This window comes from Bos grunniens, chromosome 3 (genome assembly GCF_055505025.1).
Source record: "Bos grunniens cultivar Pamir isolate PY7600 chromosome 3, Bosgru_T2T1.0, whole genome shotgun sequence".
Classification (NCBI taxonomy): Eukaryota; Metazoa; Chordata; class Mammalia; order Artiodactyla; family Bovidae; genus Bos; species Bos grunniens.
In genome coordinates this window covers 3,596,962-3,620,431 of record NC_141167.1, presented here as the reverse complement: position 1 = coordinate 3,620,431, position 23,470 = coordinate 3,596,962, and the positions used below count along the sequence as shown (strand labels likewise).

General features: G+C 49.6%; 1 long non-coding RNA gene across 1 annotated transcript; it reads right to left on the bottom strand.

Annotated features, from left to right (window-relative positions):
• Positions 1 to 1,487: 1,487 nt before the first annotated feature.
• On the bottom strand, positions 1,488 to 6,681 carry LOC147374853 (uncharacterized). The gene is made up of 3 exons (XR_015161475.1): positions 3,495 to 6,681; positions 2,506 to 2,730; positions 1,488 to 2,318 (listed from the first exon to the last, which is right to left on the bottom strand). It is a non-coding gene; the product is annotated as an uncharacterized LOC147374853 (long non-coding RNA).
• Between the last annotated feature and the right edge of the window lie 16,789 nt (positions 6,682 to 23,470).

Genomic DNA, 23,470 nt, shown 5'->3' with positions numbered 1-23,470 from the left:
GTGTGTGACCCTCCCAGCGTACTCCAGCGGCCTTGTGTGGTCAGTGGCCACTGTCCTGGGCGCTGCAGCTGCGAGAGGCAAGACGGGATCGGGACAAGGGGGCCTGCTGTGCCGGTGGCTTGTGAGAGGGTCAGGGCTCCATGAAGGGAGAGGTGTCTTCCTCTGCAGGAGGACACGCCCCCTAGGAGGAGTGGGTGGAGGTGAGTGTGGGGGCACCTGGCTCTGTCTGGAGGGACTCCTCCTGGTCCGGACACTACAGCGTCACACTTCCTAAAACGTGTCCCCGGAGGAGGAACTGGCAGCCACTCCAGGACTCTCGCCTGGAAAACTCCATGGATGGAGGAGCCTGGGGAGCTACAGTCCATGGGGTTGCAAAGAGTCGTACATGACTGAGTGACTTAGCATGTCCTCAGACTCTGGGGAGACTGGCAGCACCCAGAGCCCACGGCTACATGGGAGGCCCTCCCCATCAAGCTGGGCTCCTGACGGGGCTCTGGTGCCTTCTCTGCGGCTCTCTGGTCCATGCGTCCTGGGAGGAACGCGGGTCTCCCTCCCCTGCATGGAGCCGAGCAGGGGCTGGTCAGGAGCTGGTTATGAAGGTGGATGGGGGCTGAAGGTCCAGTTCTGGGACAGAAGTGCCCCCTCTGTGTGACTCCCACCACCACTACCCCCTGCCAGGCCATGGGTGTCGGGACGTCCACTTTGACTGTCCAGATATGATGATCATGTCATAATCATGTCAAAAACTGTTCTTTTTCTAGCAAACCCTGAGAGCAGACCCGTGACAAATGTGGCAGCCTTTGTAATCTCACGTTTGTCTTTAAACATCAGTTATGTGTTCATTGAGGAGCCATATCTTGACAGCCTTGTTCACCTGCAAACCTTACTTGTGAGCAGTTTCTTTTCTCAAAGCTTCGTCTTCCCGTGGTGAAATCAGGGTCCCAGCGAGGACTGGAGGTTACAGCCTGACAGAGCAGCTGCGTGGCCAGAACTCCCTGGGAGGGGACCTGAGTGCAGGAGGGCGCCCCAGCCCCTGTGGGCCTCGCGAGCTCCGGGAACTGGGGTGGGGGGCCTCGCTGTCCTTCCTGGAGGTGGACGCTCCCAAGCCCAGGCCTGCCTCAGGGGCCAGGGGTCAGCACACCTGGGGTGGGCAGGGGCTGGGGCTGGAGGCCTAGTGTGGGGAGGTGGGAGCCGCCTGGAGGCCCCCGGGGCGTGGTGAATGGGCCGTTTGTGCGTTAGGAACACCCCAGTATCTCAGGAATGTGGCCCTGCCCACAGCAGGGAAAGAACCAAGCTGAGAGCTGAGAAATCCTAATAAAACACCACTCCCGGGAAACCACTTAAATGAATGACTGCTAAGGTAATAATAACCCTTTTGGCAAATGCATTTTCTCTGCCCCAAGCCAACACATATTCAGCCCCACAAAGGACCCTGTGATGGGTGGTGGGGCAGCCCCCGCTGAGGGGATGTTCTTGGGGCTCTTCAATTCAGTTCCTTTCACAGGGCTGGGCCCGACCAGGAATTTAGAGGACTCTGCTGCTTAATGAAATGTTCCGGGGCTGTATTTATTTAACAGATACATGCATTTATTGGGCTCCTAGACAGAGCAAAATAAGCTTTTAAAAATATCTTTATATTGATCTCATATATAGTTTTTTTTTTTCATTTTAAGTGATTTTGGGGGCTAAGAGAATGGAAAATACCCTGAAGAAAGCTGGCAGCCTAAGGGTATTGAATGAGCCTTTGATCATTTTTTTCCCTGTAAAACTCAGCCCCAGGCGACACGGTTACAACTGGCCAGTGGAAAGGCTGAGGGCGAACAAAATCAGTTCACCTCTTCTGCACTTGGCCATCTCAGGCTGGGGGTGGGGGTGGGTGGGATGGGGTGCCCCCTCCAGCTGAGACCCCCTTCTCTGCTGCAGGGGGGCCTCCCTGGAGGTGGTTCTGGTGACCCAGGTTTTGGTGATGCTCTCTCCTGACTCAGATTGGTCTGGGGTCACCTGGAGGACCTCACTCTTCATACAAGCCTCAGTTTCCTTACGTTTAAAATTAGGGGGAAGGGCTATATAAACCAGCAAGCCTGAAGCCCTGGATTGCCACGAGCCCCTCCCCAGCCCACCCTGGACAACACCGTGTGTCCGTCGGACATGTCACCGAAACTGCGGACAGATGCGGCTTCAGGGGCGCCCTCAGTGGACAGCCCGCAGGCCGTGGCTCTGCTGCGCAGGAGTGAACCCTGTCAGCCATCAGGACAGCCGGTGGTCCGCTGGTTCACTGGCCCAGCCACTTCTGTGGCTCCTTTTCTGTCCGCTCAGTGCTGTGGGGGGCAAAGGTCGTGCATGACTCCCAGCCCCAGGTTGTCTGTTAAGCTGGAGTGACTGGAGGTCAGACGAAGATACATGGTGAAGATTCTCGCGAATAAAGCAGGCAGTTATAGGGAGGGCAAGAATCTCCTGGGGATTTATTAGGAGAAATAAAGTAATGACATTCCTTTATTTACTTACCTATTGCTGGCCGTGACAGCCCAGTCTGGGCTTTGTGAGAAACCGGAGTGTGGATTGGGTGTGGGCTGTGTGTGCCATGAGCGTTCGTGTGTGCCCCCGTGTGCCAGTACTCGCACACCCACGTCCTGTGCTGGGGCTACTGACAAGGAGCTGGTCGCGTTCCCAGAAATATGCGTGGATTCTGTTTCACCGCTCCTTACACCGAGGGTGTTTATCAACCGCTGCCTGAAAACAAGAACAGGTGACCAAACTCCTTAACCATAATATGAAACACTGCTCTGGGGGCTCAGTGTAAAGAATCTGCCTGCCAGTGCAGGAGACAAGGGTTCCATCCCTGGGCTGGGAAGATCCCCTGGAGGAGGAAATGGCAACCCACTCCAGTATTCTTCCTTGGGAAATCCCATGGACAGAGGAGCCTGGCAGGCTAGTGTCCATGGGGTTGCAAAGAGTTGGACACGACTGAGCGGCTGAACAATACACACACACGTGTGTCTGAGAAAACACTCAGGTGATGGTGTGGACTGATAGGAGAGCGTGACGTTAACCTTAACAGTATGTTCATGTCTATATGCTGCTAAGTCACTTCAGTCGTGTCCAACTCTGTGCGACCCCATAGATAGCAGCCCACCAGGCTCCCCCGTCCCTGGGACTCTCCAGGCAAGAACACTGGAGTGGGTTGCCATTTCCTTCTCCAATGCATGAAAGTGAAAAGTGAAAGTGAAGTTGCTCAGTCGCGTCCGACTCTTAGCGACCCCATGGACTGCAGCCCACCAGGCTCTTACACCCATGGGATTTTCCAGGCAAGAGTACTGGAGTGGGGTGCCATAGCCTTCTCCACATGTCCGTATAGTGTGTGTGCAACCCAGCTGCACATACACACGTACACACATGCTGTAATTTTTCTGACTGTATTTGCCATGACAGTTCATTGTAGAAAATTTGGTAAACATAGAATATATGAAGAAGGAAGTATAAACCCAGTTACCCACCTTGCTGAGAAACACTGTGAAGAGTTTTATGTGTTTTCTCCCAGGCTTTTGTGGCATGCACACTCATGTAACTGTGTCCTGTGGGGCCTGTGTCCAGCCCATATGTGTCCAGATGCTGGCACTTGTCCCCAGGCCCTGAGAGCCTGGGGTCCCCGTGATGCTGGATGCTCTCCCAGGGAGATGTGCAAGCTGCCAGTGATGCAGGAGCTCGTTGCTTGTTCTCACACAGCCCATGGGCTGTCGAGGCCACTTCAGACCTTTGTCCCTGGGCCTGGCACCCTCTGTTACTGAACCAACCTTGCTCGCCATGTAGCAAAGCCAACTTACTGACACTGTGGTGTGTAAAGAAAAGCACAGCGTTTATTTGCAGGGCAACAAGCAAGGAGAATGGACAGCTCATGCTTGAAAGCCCCAACCCCTCACTGATTTTCAGGGAAGGGGTTTTAAAGGCAACATTTGGGACGAGGGTTGCAGCTCATGCGCCCTTCTTCTGATTGGTTGGTGGTGAGCTAACAGAGTGGTGTTTTGGGATTTTTGACCAACAGTCTTCTGGTTCCAGCCAGTCTGGGGTCTGCATGCTTGTGGTGAGTATGTGGTCACCATCCCCCACCTGGGCGGGGGTCCCAGTTCCTGCAGAACAACTCAAAGATACACATCAGATTGTTATACACATTCTATGAGGAGGACCTACGACTCGATTGTTGTTTAAGCTGTCATTACTTTTCTTGCTTAACTGCTTTTTCTGTTTCCCCACTCCCTCACTTCGCTAATTAGTAACTGCTTGAGTCTGCTATTTGGAACTCAGGGAAGACCTTTGGGATTACAGCCTTTTTCTGCAAACAAGAAACGTGGGACACAGAGGTGTTTTTGTGCTTGGGAAGGCCCTGCAGTGTCCTGCTTTGTTTCAATCCCCACTTTTCTCTGATTCTCCTCAGTCTTGAGGGGGATGGGGTTAGGATAAGAAAGAGAATAAAGTTTTGGATAGAGAGGTTCATAAACCTGGCAAGGGAAATTTGGTTTCTGGGGAACTTGGTTTCACCTTTGCCTTGATGTCCTTGGCTTGGTTCCTCCCCGCTCTGTGGCCTCCTTTTTCAACATGCTGGTCAGCAGCAGGGCGTTTTCTGGACCCAATGCCCGTGCCCCTGACAGAGGTGTGTTTTCTCTACATCCAGAGTGGACCCCAGGTCACTGAGCTTGGCCAGCTGTATAATCTGCAGGCCTCAGTGCCAGGTGAAAACACAGGGTCCCTTGTTCAAGAAGTAGGAAAACAGAAAAAAAGCTTTTCCTGTGGTTTCTCTCTTGACCTGTCACCGTGTGCTTTTATTGCAAGTGCAGACCCTCACAGGAGCCCCGGGCCCACCCTGCGACTTGGCACCTGCCCCCGGCCCTCCCGGCAGTCGCTGGGCTGGGGGGCCGTGAACTCATTTGTCCCACTGGACTTCATCCACCAAGCAGAGTCCCAGGGGGAGTGGTGAAGTGTCAGGACCGAGATAGCGGAGCGCTGACCGCCATGGGCGGGGCCCCCACTCAAGCGCGGGGTGCCCTGGGACTTCGTGGTCACACCCCCAGGGTGCTGCCCCGGTAGCTGAGGAGGGACAAGGCCCAGAAGGACTCTGACCGTAGGAATGGTGCCCGGCGCACCAGAAGGTTGGCTCGGGCTCAGGCCTGGGGCCTGGGGCGGCGGGGAGGACTGCCCAGGCCCCCCTGAGGCAAACGGCCGTCACCGGCCTGAGGACAGGCCCCGTTCTTTCCTGACAAACCAGAGCAAAAGCAATTTCTCTAAAACGTGTGGGCTTACCGGCTAATCGTGTTACTCTGCTCTTCTGTCCTTTCGAAACTTCTTTTAAAAAACCCCCCTTTAGGACAAGTGTAGCTGGGGTTACGGGAGGAAGGCAGGGAGAGGTTTGGGGTGTCTCACCTCATCTGTAGACAGTTCCCTCGCCAACGCTGTCGCAGATCGTTAGCCCTGGGTTCAGACAACTTATGTGACAGGTGAGCCCTCCTGTAACTGCTGTGTTTAAAAGGCCCAAGAGAGGGCTGCCCCAGGGGCGCCCAGCTGGGCCCCGACTGCACATTCATTACAAAACTGTTTAAAAGAAACTGCCTCGGGGCCCACCCCGCTCCCAGGGGAAGCGGATGGAGCAAATACAGAGGGATATCCAGATAGGAAACACCTGTCCCCCGCCTGGAGCCGGCCAGCCATTGTTTTATATATTTGTGTTTTCCTTTCAGTTCATTCAAACTCAATATCGAGGTGAAATTAAGTACATCATCGACCTAAAGCTACCAAACCAAATACATAAATGGTGGGATTTAAAAGCCGTGCTGCCGCGGGCCGGGTCTGGCCTGTGGCCAGTCTGGGCTCGTGTACAATGGGCCAGTGTGTGCTACGGGCCCGCCAGCTCAGCCAGACCGCAGGCACCCCGGGTGGCCCAGCCGGGATCGCGTCCGAGGACGGTGGGGGTGAGGGAGCCGGGGGTGGGGGGCTGCGGGGGGCTCTAACCTGCAGACGGGAGCCCCCAAGCTGGCTGTCGTCAGGGGGCCCCGGGGCCAACGGTGTGGGGAGCGGGGCGCCGGACCTGCAGGGGGAAGGTGTGGAAATCTGACACAATCGCCAATGTTTTACCTTCTAAATCACCTGGGTCTCTGCAGTTGAAATGCATCCTGAACTTCCCACCCCACATGTCTCGGGCGGGGGGACCCCGGGCGACTTCTCACTTTCCAAACTCACAAGTCGTAATTCTTTCTCCGGGGGCAGCCGGTCATGGACTGAGCTCTGGGCGCGCTGCTGAGATGCTGTGAAAATCTTGGAAGGGTCCCGGGACCCTCCCCTCCCCTGCTGTCCGCAGGGAGCGGGCTGACCCCCGGCGGCCTTTCTAGAGCTGGTCCTGTCGGGTTGGGTTTTTCCAGAGGCGCTTCTGGCTGCAGAGGGGCTCCTGTCACTCAGGCGTGGCCCATGGTCCACCTTCAGCCCAGCAGGTTGGCCTTTCGCCTGTGGCCTCCTGTGTGTGGCGGCATCCTGTCTGAGCTGGGCGGACCCAGTCCTCAGCACTCTGCCAGCTGTCCACGAGGCACGGACGCCCCACTGGAGACAGGACTGGACGTGTGACCCCGCACGCAGTGCCCGCGGGCTGGGTAGCTTCTGGTCTCAGGGTCCCCATGGGCACTGGTCCCGTCCAGTCTCTCTCCTGTCTCTTCTCTGTCCTCAGCCTCTCCTCCAAGTCCATGTCCACCGCAGAAAGGCTGCTTCCAGGAGAGGTGCACTCGTGTCCTGGGCCCCTGGAAAAATCGTACTGATTATGGATTGATCACAGCCCATTCTGTATTGGCTCTTGAGCATCGGGTTCTCCCACCCTTTCCTGGAACCAGGTCCAGACTCATGTGATTTCCATCTTCCCTGCAGATCCCTGACCACTGACCTGGTGGGGACGTCCCCCCCAGACTCCTCCTGCCACCATGGTTATCAGTGACTCTGTTGGTCTGCTTTTCAACCCCCGAGCTTGGCAGGCACTGTGCCCCCATCTCCGGGGGGACTGGGATGGTTAAAACCCTTCTTCCAATGGCCTAAGCCTCTCCATGTCATCATTTGTTCTCCGTGATAAATTAAGACCTGGACACAATGTACAAATGACCACAAATGTCGCAGGCTTAAAATAACACAGATTTATTCTCCGTACAGTTCTGGAGGTGGGGAGTTCAGAGTGAATGCTTCCTGGGGCCCTGAGGGGAAGACTTGCCTTCTTGCCTTTCCCAGCCTCTAGAGGCTCATGACCCCTTCCTCCCGCCTACCTGGCCTCCCATTTCTGCATGTGCCAAGTCGTTTCAGAGTTGTCTGACTCTGTGTGACCCTGTGGACTGTAGTCTGCCAGGCTCCTGTGTCCATGGGACTCTCCAGGCAAGAGTACTGGAGTGGGCTGCCATGCCCTCCTCCAGGGATTGTCCTGACCCAGGGATTGAACCCGCATCTCCTATGTCTCCTGCATTGGCAGATGGGTTCTTTACCACCAGCACCACCTGCCTCTCACTTAGGTTGTCACATCTGCAGCCACCAGACTGTGGTTAGCTGAGTAACGGCCCCCAGGGATATCCCCAGCCTAACCCTCGGATCCCATGAAGGTGACCTTCCGTGGCAAGAGGGTCTTTGCAGCACGACTAGGTTCAGGATCTTGGGATGGGGAGTGTCCTGCTTTATCTGGGATGCAGGGGCCTCTGGAAGGGGAAAGGCAAGGAGATGGTTCTTGATGGAGGCATGCAGCCCCGGCGATACTTTGATTTTAGCCCATTGAGTCTGATTTTGCATTTCTGAGCTCCAGACTGTAAGATAGTCAGTTTGTGTTATTCAGAGCCTCTAAATGTGAGGTACTTTGTTCAGTGGCAATAGATTAATGCAGGTGCTCCTGGAATGTGGGGGAGGCAGGTTAGTTAAAGAGGGCCAGCGGGGAGGGGACCTGGCTTGAAGCTGTCTGTATGGAGCGCACGGACTGTTTTCACCTGGAATCGAGGTCCATTCAGGATTAACGTGGCTTCGGCACGTGTGTGTGAGACAAAGACTTGAACTGATGTCTTACCCTCACAACCCACCCCCGTCTCCCGGACTTCAGCTGAAGATTCTCCATCTCTACTTTGGCTTAAGCTTGGTATTTTCCTAGTTTAAAAAACCTTATTTCTATAAATGTTTAGTCGTTCTGTCCGTCAGTTACAGGTGCAGAGAATTTAGAGTCGATGCAGCCCTTCACAGGTCCTCTCCTGCAGTTCCTCACTCTTTCGGCCAGTTCTGCTGGTGTTGACCCGGATGTCACTAGTAACATGTTTATGTGGGTACTTCCTGATTTTTCAAATTTGCCGACTCTCTCATGTAGGATACTGGCTCTTTTGGGCTTTCACTTACATCCTGTCCCCCCCACCACAGAAACACAGATGGACACATACACACTCTCACACACACACACACATGGACAGACACACACACCCAGACACAGACACACACATGAGCACACACATAGACCCACACACTTACACACAGATGCACACAGATGCACTCAGACACATACACACTTACACACGTATACACACATGGACACGCACACTTACACACATGCGCACGCATGTGCACACCTCTGGTTCCTCCCCCTTTCTGATATGGTTGGCATCATTTGACCAAGATGAGTAGCCCATGTTTACTATTCACGCTAAGCCACGAAGAGCAGTAAGTTTAATTCCTCTCGTTTTCTTTTGGGTTAATGATTGCTTTTTTTTTTTTTTTTTGTAATGTATTTTACCACTTAGCACAGTCTCAAACTCTCTGTTTCTCAGTTTCGTCTTCTTGGAGAAGGCTCCCTCCCTCGTTACACTTGCAGCTGCACCCTCTAGGCGTCCATGGGGTGGATGGTTTGCTTCTTGGCCAACCCGGCTCCCGGCTCCCGGGAGACTTGGCAGACTCGGTTCCTGGATCTGCCACGCTGGTCCTGCTTGTCCATCCCTTGTTGCTGTTGTTGCCTCTGCTGGTTCTCTCCGCCTTTGTGGATTTATGCCATCAAAACACACTCTCTGCGCTCCACGCTGGGCCTCCGGAGCGGGTGGATGACGCGCCTCTGTCCTTTCTTGTCATGACATCTTTGATGGGAGCTCTTCCCTGCCTCTTCTGACGGGCGTGCGTCCCCTGGCGTGTCCACTGACAACAGCGATGGCGGCAATCCGTCCTGTACCGACTGCGGGCGTGCGTCCCCTGCTGCGTGTCCACCGGACGACAGCGATGGCGGCGATCCGTCCTGTACCGGCTGCTGTACGGGGCCAGGCTCTGCCTTCACTTCATGCAGCCTCCCCAGAAGGTGGGGCCTCGGCCCCCAGTGTTTACATAAGAAGAAGGGGGCCTAGGCTGGACTTCAGGTCCCCCAGCTGCTGAGTGGGCAGAGCTGGGCGCTGGACCCCTGCTCTCTGCCTCTGACCGCGGACTCCTTTCTTTGTTAATTCTAGCTGAGTGTGTTTGCACTATGCTGCCTAGAGTGTCACTTGCTGGGAGGGTGGGGGTGTGGCAGTGCCCACCTGACAGATTAGAGAGGATCCCCGATGGGGGGAGGGCAGAGGGCTGTGTCTGTCTAGCCCTGGTCGTTCTGCATGGGGGTCAGCTCAGAGGACCCCAGAAGCTGCCCCCACTTCACTGCCTTCTTTGTGTGTTTTCTTAACTTTTTTCAGTGGAAACTCTAGATACTTAAAAAAAAATTAAGCGTCTCTTCTCACTGTTTGGATACCATATCGTTGGTAGAGTATTAAAAAAAAACCCTGCAAACTATAGCTTTCACATGCACGACAGAGAAGACTGATTTTAAAAGGTGAGTCTGTGTTTTTGTGCTGTGTGCACTTATGCAAACGAACTGAGCAGCCTTGGCAACCCCGGGTGCACTTTTGTTCTGTATTTATGTCTAATACTGAGGTTTTGTGGGAAAGCTACATTTTTATGACCCTGGAGCACCTATTTCTCTCCCCCGTGTGCAGCGTGATAGCGTCTTATTTATTGCGCTGGGTGTTAGCACTCATAGTTCATTAAGAAACTCTCTCCAGGGCTTGTTGGGGCTGGTGCGTGAAAAGAGTCAGAGTTAACGTCCAGACATGACGGCAGGGACGAGAGGTGACTCCACGTTCTGGGGACGCGCCAACACCTGAGCCCCACAGGCCCCGTCCAGACAGGTCTCACCACTGAGCCTCTGGACCCCAAGACTCTCAGGACTCGTTTCTCAGCTTGAAGAGTGAGGTGGAGCTCAGAGCTGTTTCTTTTCTGGTGTTGACTCTGCAGCAGCCATATGAGGGCCTCCCGGGCAGCGTGAGGCTCAGCCAAACCCAGGAGGAGGGAAGGCTACCGGCTACCCTCGGAGGTGGCAGCACCTGAAGGGATCGAGCTGACCCTGCCCTGGGGTAGGAGACCCACGAGGGGTCAGCTCCACACTCGTCCTAATTCCCTCAAGGGCCCTGGCAGTGAGCAGGGACATTCGGTGACATTCATCGCCGGCTCTCCCAGAAAGTGAGCAGGACCCCCGTTCCAGGGGCCGGGGTGAGGTTTGGCTCAGTGCGGCTCTTGTTTCAGGAACAGGAGACCCTGGTGGGGAGATGCTGTAGGTCAGGTGGGGTGTGGCCGGAGTCCAGGTTCTCTTCATCTGGAGAAAGACCTCCAGCGGCACGGATGTTAGTGAGGCTGGGTGGGCACTCTCCACCTGGAGCTGGGGTGGCTTGGGTGGGCAGAGGGTGCTCTTGCCCGGACCCTGTGAGGGTAGTACCGATGGCCCCGCTAGAGCACAATAGGCCCCTGCCCCCAGGTGCCTCTGGATTTGGAGGACACCTTGGCCAGCTCTGGGGTCAGCTTCTGTGCTTTTCTGGCAATGCTGGGCACAGGCTAGTGAGGGAGGGGCAGCTGGACTCCCGAGCTCCACCAGGACATCCTCGGCACCGTCTTGGAGAAGGTCTCCTTGTCTGGGTTGGTGGCCACACTCTACGTGGTGTCAGGGCAGCTGCTTTGGGTAGCCGTGAGCGAGCTGTGGTCTGTGGGACTTCACCCTGTCTCCGGCTCAGGTTCCACTGCTGTGCACACCATGCTGTGTTCTGCGCAGAGGGCCTCTGCAGGTACCACCCTAATGCCTGGAACAGGAGAGCATAACTCTGGAAAAGCGTCTCTTCTGAGTGTAGTTCAGTTGAGGGTCTTCAGAGGAGATGGTCCTGGATTATCTGGGTAGCCTTAATCCAGTGACAAGAGTCCTTGAAAGACACAGAATGGGGGAGACGTAGGCTCGCAGAGAAGGCGACACGAGACTGGGAGGATTCAGCCACACCCAGGAGCGCCAGTGATCAGCAGCAGACGAGGAGGGACTCACCCCCGTTCCACCCGAACCTCTGCAGGCAGCATGGCTGAGGGCAGCATCCCTCTTTCCTGGCAGGTCTTGCACTTTTCCAAAGAGAAGTTAGAAAACCCAAAGTGTAATAGTTGGGTCACATGAAAAATATAATGAGAAATGTGGGTAGCCTCCAAGAGCAAAAACTAGCCCCAGGTTGACAGCCAGCCAGGATATAAACAGATAGAAAGTATCCAGATTGGAGAGGAAGAAGTAAAACTATCTCTGTATACAGATGGTGTGATATAAGGCATGCCAAAGGGAGAATTTGTGGCCACCTTTAATCCATCCAGTTGGCCATGGCTGGAACCTCTACTACAAAGTATTGAAGACAAGTAAGAGCAGCTGTTCCTGATTTTAGGGGAAAACCATTCAGTCTTTAACCATCAAGTATAAATTTAGCTGTGGGCTTTTTGTAGATGCCTAAGGTTGGAGAAGCTCTCTTTGTTCCTCATTTGCTGAGTGTTCTTTTTACAAAAGGATGTTGGATTTTGTCAAATGTTTTTTCTGTGTCTGGTGATGATCATGTGATTCTTGCTTTTTATACTATTGATATGATGTATTATAGTAATTAATTTTGAGATGTTGAACCAGCCTTGAATTCCTGGGACAAATCCCATTTCGTCGTAGTGTATAATTCCTTTATATATTTCTATATTTGGTTTGGTATTATTTTATTGATGATTTTTATGTATGTATTCATATGAGATATTGGTCAGTGGTTTTCTTTGCTTGTGATAGCTTTCAACTTTGGTATCAGGAAAACAATGGCCTTGTAGAATGAGTAAATATTCTCTCCTCTTCTATTTTTCGAAATAGTTTTTGAAGAATTGGTATTAGTTCTTCTTTTAATGTTTGGTAGAAGCCATCTGAGCCTGGGCTTGTCTTTGTGGACAGTTCTTTGGTTACACTTTGATTTCTTCACTTGCTAGAGATCTACTTGGATTGTTTTTCTATTTGAGTCAGTTTTAGTAGTTTGTGTCTTTCTGGGAATATGTCTGGAGAAGGCCATGGTGCCCACTCCAGTCCTCTTGCCTGGAAAACCCCATGGATGGAGGAGCCTGGTGGGCTGCAGTCTATGGAGTCGCTAACAGTCAGACACAACTGAGCGACTTCACTTTCACTTTTCACTTTCATGCATTGGAGAAGGAAATGGCAACCCACTCCAGTGTTCTTGCCTGGAGAATCCCAGGGACGGGGCAGCCTTATGGGCTGCAGTCCATGGGGTCACACAGAGTCGGACACTACTGAAGCGACTTAGCGGCAGCAGCAGGAATACGTCTACTTCACCTAAGTTATATAATTGATTGGCACATAATTTATATATGTATATATATACACCGTAGTTCCTGGCATACAGTAGTTCTTATATACATTTTATTTCTGCAAGGTCAATAGTAATGTCTCCTCCTTCATTTTAAAAAAATAAAGTTTTATTGGAATATAGTTGCTTTACAATGTTGTGTTAGCTTTTTGCTGTACGGCAAAGTGAACCAGTCCCATGTATATGTATATTCCCTCCTTTTAAGATTTTCTTTCCATTTAAGTTCCCTGAGGTGCACTGTAGGTTTTCATTAGTTATCTATTTTATACATAGTACTGTATTCTTCTTTCATTTCTGAGTCTAGCAATCTGAGCCTTCTTTCTCCTTCTCTCTTATTTTTAAAAAGTTAATCTATCTAAACGTTTGTCAATATTGCTAATATTTTCAAAGAACCAGCTTTTGATTTCACTGATTTTTCTCTATCGTTTTTCTATTCTCCATTTCACTAACTTCTAATCTCATTATTTCTTCGCTTTTGCTTGCTTTAGATCTAATTTGTATCTTAAGGTGGAAGGTTATTGATGTGAGGTTTTTCTTCTCTTTTTTTTTTTTTAAATTAAGGTATAACTGACATGTAATGCTGTATTTGTTTTGGGTGTACAACACTATGAGTTGATATATATTTATGTTGTAAAATGGTTACAACAATAAGTTTCATTAACATTTATCACCATAAAATTTAATTTTTTCCCTTTGTGGTGAGGGCTTTTACGATTTACTCTTAGCAACTTTCAAATGTACAATACAGTACTATTAGCTATTATTTCCGTGCTGTACATTACATCCCCAGGACCTGTTATAACTGGGAGTTTGTACTTTCTGACCTTCTCCACCCATTTTCCCATCTCCTACCCTGTTCCTCTGCTCACCACCAGAGATCTTTCTTTGTAACATAGGCATTTACAGCTATACATTTCCCTCTGGGCACTGCTTTGGCTGCAACCTAAAGGTTTCCATAGGTTGTGACGTTGTTTTCATTCATATCAAGTATTTATAATTTCCCTTGTGATTTCTTCATTGACCAATTGGTTATGTGTTGTTTATTTCCTTCACTGCATTTTCTTTACTCTATGCAGCATGAAGTTGCAGCCTTTCCTGATTTCGGAGTGACTTTTTTTCCTTTAAAAGATTAGTATGGTGGATTAAAGATGCCCATACATTTTTTGAGATTTCTCTTATCAAGAGGTGAGATCTCTGGCTCCCCTCCCCCTCAGTCTGGACAGGCTCTATGACTGTTTTGGCCAACAAGATACAGGAGAAATGAGGCTACATGACTTAAGGCCATAAGGCCAGGTTGGAAGCAACTTTGCAGCATTTGCTTTGGAATCTTGGAATGCTTGCTTGGGAGGGGGTCAGGGCAGATAGCCACTAGATAAGAAATCCAGCTGCTCTGAGACTGCCATACTGTGAGGATGCTCAGCTAGCCGTGTGGAGGAGCTACCTGGGGAAGTGCTGACCATCCCTGTGTTAGTTTGTTCAGGCTGCCATTACAAAACACTGCACAATACTGGGGAGCTCAGACAATAGCAATTTGTTTTCTTCCTAGGGAAACTAGTTCTAGAGCCTGGACATCTGGGATCAGGGTGTCAGCATGGTCGGTTTCTGGCGAGAGCTCTCTTTCTGGCTTGTAGATGACCCTGTTCTCACTGTCCTCACATGGCAGAGAAGGAAGTGAATTCTATCCAATCAGGGCATCACCCTTATGACCTTAGTTAACTTTAGCTACTTCCGTAGAGGTCCCATCTCCAAGTACAGCCATACAGAGGGCTAGGGCTTCAAGATATGAAGGGGGACACAGACACTGAGTCCATAACAAGTACTCAGCTGCTCCAGCCATCCCATCCTAGGTTCCAAGTAGGTGGCGAAAGAAGTCATTTTTATAGTTCCAACCCCAGGAGACGCTCTGGTTGAGCCACCCCTGCCCTCTCCTGCTATCTGAGGCATAGTGGCAAGGCTGTGGATGTTGTACAGCAAGGATGTGTTTTCTTCACTGTGTCTGCGCTGATTCCTGACCTGCAGAATTGTGAACAAAACAAAATGACTTTACTCTCCCAAGTTTTGGTATGATTTACTGCACAGCAAATGGAAATGGGAACACTGAATTTGTTGCATTTATATTTATTGTTATTATAACAATCAATTCCCCTTAATGGAGCACACCCTTGTCTTGGCAAAGAGGCTGGCATAACTCAATGAAGCTATGAGCCATGCCATGTAGGGGCATCTAAGATGGACGGGTCATAGTGAAGAGCTCTGACAAAACACGGTCCACTGGAGGAGGGAATGGCAAACCACTCCAGTATTCTTGCTGCGAGAACCCCATAAATCATATGAAAAGGCAAAAAGATATGACGCCGGAAGCCGAGCCCCCCAGGTTGGAAGGTGTCCAGTATGCTACTGGGGAAGAGCAGAGGGCAGTTACTAATAGTTCCAGAAAGAATGAAGTAGCTGGGCCAAAGCAGAAATGACACTCATTTGTGGGTGTGTCTGGTGGTGAAAGTAAAGTCTGATGCTGTAAAAAACAATGTTGCATAGCAACCTGGAACGTTAGGTCCATGAATCAAGGTAAATCTATATTTTGGCCCAGAAGCGCCATGTGCCACACCTGCTCAAAGCCTGTTGTTCAGAGCTAATCATGGGACCCTGCACCAGTGTGGGGCAGCGTGGGGAGCAGGTTGAATGTTTACGAACGCTACTGTCCCTGCCATGAACTCTATCTACATCCCTCAAAAGCATCCATTTCATCTGATGTTTAATCAGATGAAATGGATGCTTTTGAGGGATGTATAAATTAGCAGAATTGATCCAAGAAGTAAGAGATGGCAAGAGTAAACATCGACATCTTGGGAATCAGTGAACTAAAATGGATGGAAATGGGCAAATTTAATTCAGATGACTATTACATTTACTAGCATGAGCAAGAATCCCTTAGAAGAAATGGAATAGCCCTCATAGTCAACAAGAGTCCAAAATGCAGTTCTTGGGTGCAATCTCAAAAACAAAAGAATGATTTCGGTTCATTTCCAGGGCAAACCATTCAACACCACAGTAACCCAAGTCTATGCCCCAACCACTGATACTGAAGTAGTTGAAGTCGACTGGTTCTATGAAGACCTACAAGACCTTCTAGAACTAACACCAAAAAAGATGTCTTTTTCATCATAGGTGACTGGAATGCAAAAGTAGAACTCAAGAGATACCTGGAGTTACAGGAAATTTGGCCTAGGAATACAAAATGAAGCAGGGCAAAGGCTAACAGAGTTTTGTCAAGAGAACACAGTGGTCATAGCAAACACCCTTTTCCAACAAAAAGCAATGACTCTACATGTGGACATCCCCAGATGGTCAATACCAAAATTAGATTGATTCTATTCTTTGTAGTCAAAGATGGAGAAGCTCTATACAGTCAGCAAAAACAAGACCTTGAGACAACTGTGGCTCAGATCATGGGCTCCTTATTGCAAAATTCAGGCTTAAATTAAAGAAAGTTGGGAAAGCCACTAGGCCATTCAGATATGATCTAAATCAAATCCCTTATGATCATAGAGTAGAGGTAATGAATAGATGCAAGGGATTACATCTGATAGACAGAGTACCTGAAGAACTATGGATGGAGGTGCCTAGCATTGTACAGGAGGCAGTTACCAAAACCATCCCCATGAAAAAGAAATGCAAGAGGCAAAGTGGTTTTCTGAGGAGGCTTTACCAATAGCTGAGAAAAGAAGAGAACTGAAAGGCAAGAGGGAAAGATATACCCAACTGAATACAGAATTTCAGAGAGTAGCCAGGAGAGATAAGAAGGTATTCCTCAATGAACAACACAAAGAAATAGAGGAAAACAACAGAATGGGAAAGACTAGAGATCTCTTCAAGAAAATTGGAGATATCAGGGGAATATTTTATGCAAGGATGGGCATGATAAAGGACAGAAATGGTGAAGACCTAACAGAAGCAGAAGAGATTAAGAAGAGGTGGCAAGATTACACAGAAAAATGATACAAAAAAGGTCATAATACTAGGATAATCACAATGATGTAGTCACTCACATAGAGCCAGACATCCTGGAGTGTGAAGTCAAGTGGGCCTTAGGAAGCATTGCTGTAAACAAAGCTAGTGGAGGTGATAAAATTCCAGCTGAGCTATTGCAAATCCTAAAAGATGATGCTGTTAAAGTGCTGCACTCATTATGCCAGCAAATTCGGAAAACTCAACAGTGGCCACAGGACTGGAAAAGGTCAGTTTTCATTCCAATCGCAAAGAAGAGCAACACCAAAGAATGTTCAAACTACCACACACTTGTGCTCATTTCTCATGCTAGTAAGGTGATGCTGAAAATCCTTCAAGCCAGACTTCAGCAGTACATGAACTGAGAACTTCCAGATATACAAGCTCAGTTTAGAAAAGGCAGAGGAACCAGAGATCAAATTGCCAACATCTGCTGGATCATAGAAAAGGCAAGAAAAACAACTACTTCTGCTTTAATTGACTATGCCAAAGCCTTTGACTGTGTGAATCACAGCAAACTGTGGAAAATTCTTAAAGAGATTGGAAGAGACAAGACACTTTTCTTGTCTCCTGAAAAACCTGTATGCAAGTCAAGAAGCAACAGTTAGAACCTTACATGGAACAACTGACTGGTTCAAAATTGGGAAAGGAATATGACAAGGCTGTATCTTGTCACCCTGATTATTTAACTGATATGCAGAGTGCTGCTAAGTCGCTTCAGTCATGTCCGACTCTGTGCGACCCCATAGATGGCAGCCCACCGGGCTCCCCCGTCCCTGGGATTCTCCAGGCAAGAACACTGGAGTGGGTTGCCATTTCCTTCTCCAATGCATGAAAGTGAAAAGTGAAAGTGAAGTCGCTCAGTCGTGTCCGACTCTTAGGGACCCCATGGACCGCAGCCTACCAGGCTCCTCTGTCCATGGGATTTTCCAGGCAAGAGTACTGGAGTGGGGTGCCATTTCATACATTGCAGAGTACATTGTATGAAATGCTGGGCTGGATGAATCACAAGCTGGGATCAAAATTGCCAGGTGAAATGTCAGCAACTTCAGATATGCAGTTAATACCCCTCTAATGGCAGGAAGTGAAGAGGAACTAAAGAGCTTGATGATGGTGAAAGAGGAGAGTGAAAAGGCTAGTTTAATATTCAACATTCAAAAAATGAAAATCATGGCATCTTGTCCCAGAACTTCATGGCAAATAGAAGGGGAAAAAGTGGAAACAGTGACAGACTTTATTTTCTTGGGCTCCAAAATCACTGCAGATGGTGACTGCAGCCATGAAATTAAAAGATGCTTGTTCTTTGAAAGAAAAGCTATGAACAACCTAGACAGTGTATTAAGAAGCAGAGACATTACTTTGCTGACAAAGGTGTACAGTGTCAGAGGTATGGTTTTTCCAGTAGTCGTGTATGGATGTGAGAGTTGGACCATAAAGAAAGCTGAGCACTGAAGAACTGATGCTTTCAAATTGTGGTGCTGGAGAAGACTCTTGAGAATATCTTGGACTACAAGGAGATCCAACCAGTCAATCCTAAAGGAAATCAATGCTGAATATTCATTGGAAGGACTGATGCTGAAGCTGAAGCTCCAATGCTTTCGCCACCTGATGTAAAGAGGTGACTCATTGGAAAAGATCCTGATTCTGGGAAAGACTGAGGGCAGGGAGAAGGGGGAAGCAGAGGATCAGATGGTTAGACAGCATCATGGACTCAATTATGGACATGAACTTAAGCAAACTCTGGGAAATAGGAAGCCTGGTGTGGTGCAGTCCATGGGGTTGCAAAGAGTCAGACACGACTTAGCAGCTAAACAATAACAACAACAACAACATAATTATCAATTAATTTAGGCCTCAATTTTTTTACCTGTAAAATGAAAATAATACTTAAGGCTTAAATAAGATGATATATGTACAGCTCTTAACACAGTGATACATATCTCTATCTATCTAATACGTGCATGCTAAGGCACTTCAGTTGTGTCTGACTTTTTGTGACCCCATGGACTGTAGCCTGCCAGGTTCCTTCATCCCTGAAATTCTCCAGACATGAATACTGAAGTGGGTTGCCATGTGCTCAGGGGATCTTTCTGACTCAGGGGTTAAACCCACATCTCTTACATTTCCTGCGTTGGCAGGTGGGTTCTTTACCACTGCTGCTGCTGCTGCTGCTAAGTTGCTTCCGTCGTGTCCAACTCTGTGCGACCCCATAGACGGCAGCCCACCAGGCTCCCCTGTCCCTGGGATTCTCCAGGCAAGAACACTGGAGTGGGTTGCCATTTCCTTCTCCACTAGCACCACCAAAAGGTAGCTTGGCTAAAGATAACTCAGTTCAGTTCAGTTCAGTTGCTCAGTCGTGTCTGACTCTTTGCGACCCCATGGACACAGCACGCCAGGCCTCCCTGTTCATCACCAACTCCCGGAGCTTACTCAAACTCATATCCATGGAGTCGGTGATGCTATCCAACCATGTCATCCCCGGTCGTCCCCTTCTCCTCCCACCCTCAATCTTTCCCTGCATCAGGGTCTTTTCCAGTGAGTCAGCTCTTCGCATCAGGTGGCCAAAGATAACTAGATGCATATACTTGTGAATATATTCTTTCATTTGCTTAAGAAAGTTGGCAGTTTTTCTCTGAACTTTAATTTCTTGTGGTGAGTGTTTTGAATCATTCTCTTCATCTGCTTTCTTACCTACTATATTCTGATGCTATGATTTAAAGTTCCTTCTTAAGTGAAGGAGCTGGATTTCTTGTTTACTCATCTTGGAGGGGAGTTTCATATGGGTTTTCCATTAGCCCCAAGTCAGTGAGAGCAGAAGTTTTTGTCCTGTATGCCTGGGCCCTGTGTTTGCTGCCCTCCCTTTTGCTCCCCGCACCAGCCCCTCGTCCCCAGCCCTGAGACTTGCATGGAGTCCTCTCTGCACATCACCAGTTGGTTTCCTCCAAATCATCCGTCGTGAGGTTGTGGCTTTTCCTGATTTCAGAATCCTTGATCATTTTATTTACTTTTGATGGTAGTGGTTAAGAGAGAGGGCGTTTTGGGGTGTGATTTATGTAGGAATGTATGGCATTATGATAAATGTGCATTATTATGCCATTTTCTTTCTTTCGCCATCCAGGATGGAGCAAAACCTGGCCTCAGCCCTGGAATTTGTCAAAGTTAATGAATAGAAACTCTCCTTGGTCCGTTCATGGGGCAGCCACGTCTGTTAGCTCAAATAACAGCAATTCCCTCACATCAAAGCTCTTACTTCACTAAAATGTCCATCCGGCTTTTGAGTGGGAGACTCATCAGGAAAGAATTCCCATCTTGTTAGAGGTTCAGGAAGGACTGACATGAAGCAATACTCTTCAGAATCCTGCAGGGTTTCAATGGTTTTCATGGAATCGCATAACCTCTTAGGCGCAACAGGCTTCAGTGGGACATCGAGTGTCCATGGTTCATCCTGGATGGGTCATGTTTGGCCTCCTCTGTAAAAGCACCAAGCCTGCAGAAGCTCCTGTGAATCTGCAGGGGTCACGTCAGTCCCTGGAGAGGGGGGTGGGTGGGGAGTGGGCAGGAAGCTCGCTTTAATTAGACTCGAGCTTTCCATCCAACACAGAACTGCATCTGATTTTCACTCTGTGGGCTTCCGCCTCCCAAGGCAAACAGAGGGTCTGAGCGCTTGATGTTTAAACACATTTCACACACACGTCGATTTATTTACTTACACAGACACGCACTCGCACACACGCAGACCCACCCGTTCCCAGCCTTGCCATGTGTGGGGCAGATTTTGCTTCCTTCCCCACCCTCTCTGCAGGCCCAAGCAGAGCTGGGTCATCTCTCTGTTTGTTTTTACACGGAGGGATTCATCAATTAAATGTCCAGTGTGGAGATTTGGCCTATTGGGGCTGTTTGCACAAAGCCAGCTCCTCGCTTTAATCTCCACCCTCAGCCCCAATTAGCTGCCCTTCAATCAACAGTATTTGGACAAGGATTCTTGTCCCAAAGAGCAGCCGAGGTGTTCTCATCGTCCTCAGGGGTCCCCACTGGCTCTGGGGTTGCATTTGCCCTCTGAGGAACCCCATCCTGACCCCCCATCCAGGGAGGTTGTACCAGCCACAGCTGTGGGTGACTCCAGACGTTCTTGTTCACTTTCCAGGGCTGCACCCCGTGGGGGTGTCTGCTGAAAACTGGGCCTCTTCCCGGGGCTGTGCACATATCCACACATGTGTGTGCACTTGCATGTGTACACACACACACATACACACACACAGCTTCTGGACTATGGGGCAGTGCCTGGTTCAGCCTGATACTGAGGCCCAGAAAGCAAGACCCAGGCGCATAAACAAGTCCCTGGTGAGCAGCGATGGGGCTGGACTGGAAGCTGCTCCCCAGCCCTTGTCTCCACTCCTACTGCGGAGCTGGCCCGCCCTATCCTTGCCCAGGTGCTCCCTCTCATCCTGAATAGGTCTTTACTTCTCCCATTTCAAGAGGTCTGGCTTGGCACGTAGAGAAAACTGGTGGGGTCCTCGGAGAAGGGTCATGGGAGGGCTCTGCCCAGGTCAGATTTGGCTTGTCCCTGGAGCCCTCACAGAGCTCCCAGCCACCTGTATCCCTGTCCCTGGGGGCTTGACCACTGGCGGCTGCTGTCCCTGGAGGTGAGCCAGGCTCTGGGGACTGCTTTCCCCTGCCCCTGCTCTTCCCATGCCCCAGGAGAAGGATGTTTTTCTAGGAGGTTACTTAGTGAGCATGTTATTGATATATTGCATGAAAAAGGCAGGTTACAAGATAAATCTTACACTTCGGCTGGTAAATATGTATATGTTTATTATATATAATATAGAACAAACACAAGAATGAAAATGCTAAGCAGTTAATCTCTAAGTGGTGAGATTTACAAGGAATAGTTTTCCTTTTGGGGGCTTATCTCTTATTTCTAAACTTTTGCCTAAGAAAATGTAATAACTTCATAATGAAAATGTTATTAAAAAATAAAATGGAATGGTAGAAGAAACTGTTTGGACTGAAATAAAAAGGACTTGGAGACACAATGATTGTTTCTGAAGAAAGGTCACATGAAAGAGAGATGTTGACATTTTTTGCTAATGAGGATGGGGGTGCTGATTTACAATTGAAACAAACAGACAAAATGGCAAAGAACTCACCATTAGCAAAATTGTCTATAAATAGGTTGAGCCAACTCAGAAGGGGCTGTGTTCTCTGTCACAGAAAGACCTCTAGATGGGAAGGGGTGGTGGCAGGATTTCAAGTACAGGATTGACAACGGTGATGATGAAGATGGTGAAGTTTATGATAATAATGGTGGTGATAATGGTGGTAATAATGAGTGATGGTGATGATGGTGATTGATGGTGGTGATAGTGATGGTGGTGATGGTGAAGATGGCGATTGTGGTGGTGGTGATGGTGATGATGGTGATGGTGATGGTGATGGTGGTGATGGTGATGGTGGTGATGGTGAAGATGGCGATTGTGATGGTGGTGATGGTGATGATGAAGGTGATCATGGTGATGGTGATGGTGATGGTGATGGTGGTGATGGTGATGGTGATGATGGAGATTGTGATGGTGGTGATGGTGATGGTGGTGATGGTGATGGTGGTGATGGTGATGATGGAGATTGTGATGGTGGTGATGGTGATGATGATGGTGATCATGGTGGTGATGGTGATGGGGTGATGGTAGTGATGGTGATGGTGGTGATGGTGATGGTGGTGGTGATGGTGATGGTGATGGTGGTGGTGATGGTGGTGGTGGTGATGGTGGTGATGGTGGTGGTGGTGATGGTGGTGGTGGTGATGGTGATGGTGGTGATGGTGATGGTGGTGGTGATGGTGGTGGTGGTGGTGGTGGTGATGGTGGTGGTGGTGGTGATGGTGGTGATGGTGATGGTGGTGGTGATGGTGATGGTGGTGGTGATGGTGATGGTGGTGATGGTGGTGATGGTGACGGTGGTGGTGATGGTGACGGTGGTGGTGACGGTGGTGGTGGTGGTGGTGGTGATGGTGGTGATGGTGGTGATGGTGATGGTGATGGTGGTGGTGATGGTGATGGTGGTGGTGATGGTGGTGGTGATGGTGATGGTGGTGGTGATGGTGATGGTGATGATGGTGGTGATGGTGATGATGGTGATAATGATGGTGGTGATGGTGATGGGATGGTGGTGATGGTGATTATGAGGGTTAGGATGATATAATCTTTTATTTTCATGTTATGCTGACAATGGGCTTCCCTGGTGGCTCAGTGGTAAAGAATCTGACTTCCATTTCAGGAGATGCAGGTTTGATTCCTGGGTTGGGAAGATCCCATGGAGAAGGAAATGGCAATCTGCTCCAGTATTGCTGCCTGGGAAATCCATGGATTTCCATGGATTCATGGAAAGAGCAGCCTGGCAGGCTAGTCCATGGGGTCGCAAAAGAATTACACACGACTGAGTGACTAAACATCAAAAACACAGTGAGAATACAACACTCCTTTCCACACCCAGCTGATACTTGCCCGACCCTCTGGGGAGGCACTCAGGCACTATATCCACCACCCAGCAGAGTGAATGAGGCCAAGAGAAGATGTTCCTGCTGATCCAGAGGAAGAGCAGGAAGCTGGCCCAGACCTTCCACTCCCCAGCACACTGCCCTGCCCTTTTTCATCTGAAAGTGGTGGCACCTTGTGAAAACCAAAGACTTCTGGAAGGAAAGGTAGATTCCATGGACCCCACTGCATAGGCCTGCATTCCCATGAGCTCAGAGAAATGCGGCCACAGCCTGG